Genomic DNA, 8,437 nt, shown 5'->3' on the forward strand with positions numbered 1-8,437 from the left:
ACAAAAATATGCAAAAAAATCAAAAATAATTTTTTTTAAGATTTTTCAAAATATACTTTTTTTATAAATATTTTTATATATATATAACATATATACACACACACACACACACACACATATATATATATATATTATATATATATATTATAATTTATAATAATATATAATATATTATAGGGTTGGGCCGGCCCAAATAAATGGGCCTAGGCTCAGCCAAAAAAAAAAAAAAGGGGCGGGCCGATCTCGGCCCGAAATGACATTGGGCCGGTCTCGGCCCAACATGAAATTGGGCCGGTCTCGGCCCGAGAAACTAAATTGGGCCGATCTCTTTGCCCAAAACACTTCTTATAGTCTGGGCCAAAAACCGGCCCAGACTTGCAAGGCTGGGCCAGCATCGGGCTGGCCCAGAACCTTACGGCCCAGCGGGGGGAGAATTATTTTTCTCCCCCCCGCCTCCTGCATGCAACATGCAGGAGGCCAGACGACCACCAACGAAAAAAGAATGCAGGGGGGGAGAAAATGTTGCACCTTTGGCGTAGAGGCGATCACTGGTGGAGCTGCGGTGTCGCTGCGGCGTCGTGGCCTCGAGGACGGCGGCGCTGTGACTGTTCCCAAGCGGCAGAGAGAAAAGATTTTCTTCCTCTTCCCCTCTTCTTTTCGTATTCGGTATTTCTCTCTTCTCCTTCCTTTCTCTTTGTTTTCTGTTTTGTTTTTCTTGTTTTCGGTTTGTTTCTGTTCTCCCCTCTCCTTCGTGTGTTATTTCTCTTCTCCCTCTATCCTCGGGTCCTTCTCTCTCTTTCGGTCTCTCTCTATTTATAGGAAAAAAAAAACAGAGCAGGTGTGCTTTTTGCTAGTGCACCTTCAATCACGCGCCGTTTTGGATAAAACGCGCCGTTTCATTTAAATGGGCCAAACTTCAAATCAGCCCTCCAAATTCGGTCCCCGCCCCTCTTGTTGGCCGCCTTTTTCACTTTGATCCTTGGCCCCTGATTTATGCAATTGAGCCCTTAATTGATTAATAAACTTTCAATTTCTTCAATTAGGCCCCTGAGCCGAATAATTGCAGCCCCTCCATTTACGCGCCTCTTCCAATTTGGTCCCTGGTTTCGGATTTTCTTAATTAAGTCCCTAATTGGCCATTAAACTTCAATATTTATGCAATTAAGCCCCTAATTTGGCCTAAGAAATTCCTAAAAAATATATTTTGGCCCCAGAACTTAAATTTCTTCTAATTAAAGCCCAAATTGACTTAAAAATCAATTTTTCTTGCAATCAAAACCCCTATAAAATCAATTAAAAATCCAATTATGTCCATAAACATCCAAATTGGGCTTTTCTCCTCAAAAATTAAATTTTCCTTCTCAACAGGGCTCTCATCCTTCAAGAATATACTGTCAAAAAAAAAAAAAAAACCAATCTTTGTATTTTTTTTTAATGTCCTTGACCAATTTTTCGATCGTTTTCTGAGCGCTTCTGCCTCCTGTTATTTTTTCTAACCTTCTTTGGCTATTTTATTTTATTTTTTGTGTGGGACCCAAAACTGGGTTACAACACTTTTTATTTTCTTATTACATCAGTAGCATTTGGAGCAACAATACTCATAATGATATATAACTAGGAAAGTTGGGCATCTTTGCACTCTCTTAATATTTCACTCTTTATTCATCACTAACTAGCGAAGTATTTTTGAGTAGCTTCCTTATTGGAAGGCTAACCTCCTTTAATATAATCTGGATGTCATACATATTGAAAAGAAAATCTTTTTAACACGAAGATGGACGTGCAAAGAAAAGAACCAAAGGACAACATAAAAGGTTAGAATGGATATACCTTTATTTTGTCAACGTAAGAATATGGAGTTGGTTTATGATGAATCACGGGTTGCAAAACCCAAAGCTAGCTTTGCCTTAAACAATAATACACAATTACTTTTCTAGCAATAACTAAAGAGTATGTGTTTTTCTCATGGATATGCTTCGAGCAAATCTAAATTGGTGAATTTGGAGGATTGCGGATTTTATGAAATAAAAAGTCATGATTGTCATGTGTTTATGCAAAAAAATCATTCCACTTGCTTTCAAGGATTCATTACCAAAAAGAATATAGGATGCACTTATGGAAGTCAATCACTTTTTTAGAGATATGAGCGCTAGCAAGTTGCATACCAACATATAGAGAAGCTTGAAACGAATATCATCTAGAAAATCTATAAATTTGAGATGATATTCCCTCCATTCTTTTGTGACTTAATGGAGTATCTACCCATATATTTATCGCTTGAGGCAAATGACAGAGGTCATGCCCATTATAGATGAGTGTATCCATTAGAAATGTTTAGGAATCACATATGCATCCTATATAAATTTTTTTGTTGTCTTTTAACTTTTTAAAATTGAAAACATTCATTTACTTTAAACTCTATTTAATTCCATGCAAATACTTGTTCAACCTTAAAAAAAAAAAAAACATGGTGAATGTTGGATCTTTGATATATGAGGCTTATATTGTTGAAGAGATCTTAAACATTTGTCTAAAATTTCTCAACACGGACTAAAAAAGAAAGTGAAGGTTTTGAATAGTCAAATGAAAATCTGCCATAATTATATGGGAATCTACAACTAACATATTATGTAGATATTAGCCTAGCATATGTGTGTGTGTGTGTGTGGGGACAAAAGTTAGGTTAACAAGAGAAGGTTTGGCCATACTAGACAAAAAAATAGCATTAAAACGTTATAATTTTTTATTTAATTATTGAATCAGGTTAAAATATTTTCAAGAGATTTATGAGAGTCGATTCTATAGGAAGCCTAACTTGCTATAACTAGATGAACTTTAAAAGACTCTAAAATTAGACCTTGGAGATGTTGTTTGAGCCTATTTTATTATTTTTCCATGATTTTTTAGATTTTTATGTATTTTTAATTTCTTGATAGCTTTTTTCTTTTTATTTAGGGATTATGATTTTCTTTTCTTACTAAGGTCGGTCTCATGTATATTTAACGACTTGTAAGGCAAAAATCATTAGCCTTTATTTTTATAAATAAAACTATGACTTGGAGTTTTTGTCCAATCTCTTTCTTTCTTGCTTTTTGTCGCACGTGTGCGGCGTCGCGATGAAAAAAAAATTGTTTGTTTGTTTTCCATTTTCTTTAATTCTACCATGTAAATCTATATATATCTATAGGGATACAAAAATATTGTCTTTTATTGGTAGAAAATGGAATGGGAGTCGCACCTAGTATTTTGGTCACTAGGAACCCTAACTGGTCTCAGAGATCGGGTACGGGGACTGGTTGCGTAAAGAGAAGGTATTAGCACCCCAAATACGCCCTACCTAAGGTAAGCTGTATTGTTTTATTGTCTGATAAAATCTAAGGTATTTTCGTGTTTTCCTAGTTGTTGGTCTGTCTATGGTTCAAGAAAAATCCTCCTCAGTAAGAAAGGCTTTATCTTATCGGGTAAAAATCCTAACCGTTCTAACGTCTATACTAAAAATTTATTAATAATATTTAGAAATACGTTTTACGTATAAATTCGTAATCCCCAAATACTAAGAAGAAAACAAAAAGATTTTTTTTTAGAATTTTTGAAATATTGGCCTAGTTCTCATGGCTTAAATAAACTGGTTATTAAAGCCAAAATGCATGATAATACATATATTGTTTTAACAATTTTCTTTGTTGTGAAAATATGATGTTTATAATATTTATATATATATATTGGAGAGACTAGGCTGTATTTTAAAACAAAAAAATTTGGAAAATATTTATTTTTTATGCTTTGACGAAAATCGGGTATTTTAATACTGAGCTTGTATCCTTACGGTATAAAAATACAAACCCAATATTAATCCGCTTTTATAAAAATATGCAGAAAAATCAACAACATTTTTAGGGACTTTTTAGAATTTTTTTTGAAAGCAAAAAACATTTTTTATTCTGAAAATCTTTGATATTTTGACGAAATCCGGGTATTTTTTAACACTGGTTTTGTATCTTTACGGTATAAAAAATACAAACCAACACTAAACCACTGTGACAAAAATATGCAAAAAAATCAAAAATATTTTTTTTAAGATTTTTCAAAATATACTTTTTTTATAAAATATTTTATATATATATAACATATATACACACACACACACACACATATATATATATATATATATATATATATTATAATTTATAATAATATATAATATATTATAGGGCTGGGCCGGCCCAAATAAATGGGCTAGGCTCAGCCCAAAAAAAAAGGGGCGGGCCGATCTCGGCCCGAAATGACATTGGGCCGGTCTCGGCCCAACATGAAATTGGGCCGGTCTCGGCCCGAGAAACTAAATTGGGCCGATCTCGGCCCAAACACTCCTATAGTCTGGGCCAAAACCGGCCCAGACTTGCAAGGCTGGGCCAGCATCGGGCTGGCCCAGAACCTTACGGCCCAGCGGGGGGGAGAATTATTTTTCTCCCCCCCGCCTCCTGCATGCAACATGCAGGAGGCCAGACGACCACCAACGAAAAAAAGAATGCAGGGGGGGAGAAATGTGCACCTGGCGTAGAGGCGATCACTGGTGGAGCTGCGGTGTCGCTGCGGCGTCATGGCCTCGAGGACGGCGGCGCTGTGACTGTTCCCAAGCGGCAGAGAGAAAAGATTTTCTTCCTCTTCCCCTCTTCTTTTCGTATTCGGTATTTCTCTCTTCTCCTTCCTTTCTCTTTGTTTTCTGTTTTGTTTTTCTTGTTTTCGGTTTGTTTCTGTTCTCCCCTCTCCTTCGTGTGTTATTTCTCTTCTCCCTCTATCCTCGGGTCCTTCTCTCTCTTTCGGTCTCTCTCTATTTATAGGAAAAAAAAAACAGAGCAGGTGTGCTTTTTGCTAGTGCACCTTCAATCACGCGCCGTTTTGGATAAAACGCGCCGTTTCATTTAAATGGGCCAAACTTCAAATCAGCCCTCCAAATTCGGTCCCCGCCCCTCTTGTTGGCCGCCTTTTTCACTTTGATCCTTGGCCCCTGATTTATGCAATTGAGCCCTTAATTGATTAATAAACTTTCAATTTCTTCAATTAGGCCCCTGAGCCGAATAATTGCAGCCCCTCCATTTACGCGCCTCTTCCAATTTGGTCCCTGGTTTCGGATTTTCTTAATTAAGTCCCTAATTGGCCATTAAACTTCAATATTTATGCAATTAAGCCCCTAATTTGGCCTAAGAAATTCCTAAAAAATATATTTTGGCCCCAGAACTTAAATTTCTTCTAATTAAAGCCCAAATTGACTTAAAAATCAATTTTTCTTGCAATCAAAACCCCTATAAAATCAATTAAAAATCCAATTATGTCCATAAACATCCAAATTGGGCTTTTCTCCTCAAAAATTAAATTTTCCTTCTCAACAGGGCTCTCATCCTTCAAGAATATACTGTCAAAAAAAAAAAAAAACCAATCTTTGTATTTTTTTAATGTCCTTGACCAATTTTCGATCGTTTTCTGAGCGCTTCTGCCTCCTGTTATTTTTCTAACCTTCTTTGGCTATTTATTTTATTTTTTGTGGGGACCCAAAACTGGGTTACAACACTTTTTATTTTCTTATTACATCAGTAGCATTTGGAGCAACAATACTCATAATGATATATAACTAGGAAAGTTGGGCATCTTTGCACTCTCTTAATATTTCACTCTTTATTCATCACTAACTAGCGAAGTATTTTTGAGTAGCTTCCTTATTGGAAGGCTAACCTCCTTTAATATAATCTGGATGTCATACATATTGAAAAGAAAATCTTTTTAACACGAAGATGGACGTGCAAGAAAAGACAAAGGACAACATAAAGGTTAGAATGGATATACCTTTATTTTGTCAACGTAAGAATATGGAGTTGGTTTATGATGAATCACGGGTTGCAAAACCCAAAGCTAGCTTTGCCTTAAACAATAATACACAATTACTTTTCTAGCAATAACTAAATAGTATGTGTTTTTCTTATGGATATGCTTCGAACAAATCTAGATTGGTGAATTTGGAGGATTGTTGATTTTATGAAATGAAAAGTCATGATTGTCATGTGTTTATGCAAAAAAATCATTCCACTTGCTTTCAAGGATTCATTACCAAAAAGAATATGGGATGCACTTATGGAAGTCAGTCACTTTTTTAGATATATGTGCGCTAGCAAATTGCATACTAACACATAGAGAAGCTTGAAACGAATATCATCTAGAAAATCTATAAATTTGAGATGATATTCCCTCCATTCTTTTATGACTCAATGGAGCATATACCCATACATTTATCGTTTGAGGCAAATGTTAGAGGTCATGCCCATTATAGATGAGTGTATCCATTAGGAAGGTTAGGAATCACATATGCGTGCTATATAAATTTTTGTTGTCTTTTACTTTTTAAAATTTAAAACATTCATTTACTCAATCTCTATTTAATTCCATGCAAATACTTGTTCAACCTTAAAAAAAAAAAAAACACACATGGTAAATGTTGGATATTTGATATGTGAGGCTTATATTGTTGAAGAGATCTTAACATTTATCTAAAATCTCTCAAACACGGACTAAAAATAAAGTGAAGGTTTTGAATAGTCAAATGAAAATCTGCCATAATTATATAGGAATCTACAACTAATTAACATATTATGTAGATATTAGCCTAGCATGTGTGTGTGTGTGTGGGGGGGGGGGGTTGAATCAGGTTAAAATATTCCCAAGAGATTTATGAGAGTCGATTCTATAGGAAGCCTAACTTGCTATAACTAGATGAACTTTAAAAGACTCTAAAATTAGACCCTGGAGATGTTGTTTGAGCCTATTTTATTATTTTTCCATGATTTTTTTGGATTTTATGTATTCTTAATTTCTTGATAGCTTTTTTCTTTTTATTTAGGGATTATGATTTTCTTTTTCTTACTAAGGTCGGTCTCATGTTTATTTAACGACTTGTAAGGCAGAACTCATTAGCCTTTATTTTTATAAATAAAACAATGACTTGGAGTTTTTGTCCAATCTCTTTCTTTCTTGCCTTTTATTTTCTTATTACATCAGTAGCATTTGGAGCAACAATACTCATAATGATATATAACTAGGAAAGTTGGGCATCTTTGCACTCTCTTAATATTTCACTCTTTATTCATCACTGACAGAAAATTACAAGTGCTTGCTCGAGAATATTCCTCACGCTAAACGTTTTCTAGCCATACCCTTGAAGATCTCTAAATCTTTTTCAAATGTTGCCAGGTCTAAGCCATCGAGTCCAACATTCCAACAATATTAATCCACATGTAATGCTACCTTACAAACTTCTATTTTTCGCCCATTAAAATGTGATGCCTTGCAATTTACTGTTATTATTTTATTTTTTTTACTATTTACATGATTTCTTGGTGGACTCTGTAGATGATAACTAGCCCAATCATTATGGATTGCTAATCATACAACTATATATTATTAATAAATAAAAAATGCAATATTTTGCAAGTTATTATTGACTGGTACATGTTTCGATTTCCATTAATACCATGCTGTATAAGTGCTTTAGTTTTCGAGTTTTACCTTGAGAAGATGAGACCGTTTGTTTACACGGTTGCGATAGTTTTTTTTCCGCAAACCACGTAAACAATACATTTGGTAACAATAAAATGCAAATTACTGTATATGTGGGGCCTGTTAAAACCGCCGGTTCGTGAGAAGCAGCTTCTCACGCGGCCGCATCTATATGCCAGGTGATAATTCACCTGAGCACTGTTCACGTGAACAATGTAGGTGAATCTCACTTGGCACTGTTCACGTGAACAATGTCTCAACTGTTCAGTGGACCGCGTCCGACTTGGTATTTTTTTTTTAAAATTGTGTTTTACTTGAAAAACTAGTATTTAATATTATTTAATAACACTACATAAATTAGAAGGACATCACATGATTATGTAGTATTTGCAGAATTTGATCGCAATTTCAATTTAATTTCTGATGATATTTTACCTGATTTTGTTGCACGTTCAAAATATCATGAAAACTATAATTCTTATCGGATGAATTTCATACGTGATAAAATTACACTACCAGAAATTCGCTTAATACCAAAGGAATCCTCGACAGACTATTTCTGTCGGTATTTTTCGGTCGAAATTACCGACGGACAATTTCCGCCCGTAATTTGGTCGGTAATTACTGACCAAATTACAGACGGAAATTTTCAGAATTAATGAAAAAGGGCGTGTAGTTTACGTGGAGCTTTTGGCGGGTGATTTTTCCTACAGAATCACTGACGGATTCAAAACGGGTGACTCGTACGTGTGATGGGACCGGTTCACCGTTCAACATACCGACGGAATCACAAACGGAATTGAAATGGCAGATCCGTACGGGTGACGTGACCGGTGCAACGTCAAAAATACCAACGGAATCACTGAGGGATTTGAAAAGCAGGTCCGTACGG

The sequence above is a fragment of the Populus alba genome, chromosome 11, assembly GCF_005239225.2.
Source record: "Populus alba chromosome 11, ASM523922v2, whole genome shotgun sequence".
Classification (NCBI taxonomy): domain Eukaryota; kingdom Viridiplantae; phylum Streptophyta; class Magnoliopsida; order Malpighiales; family Salicaceae; genus Populus; species Populus alba.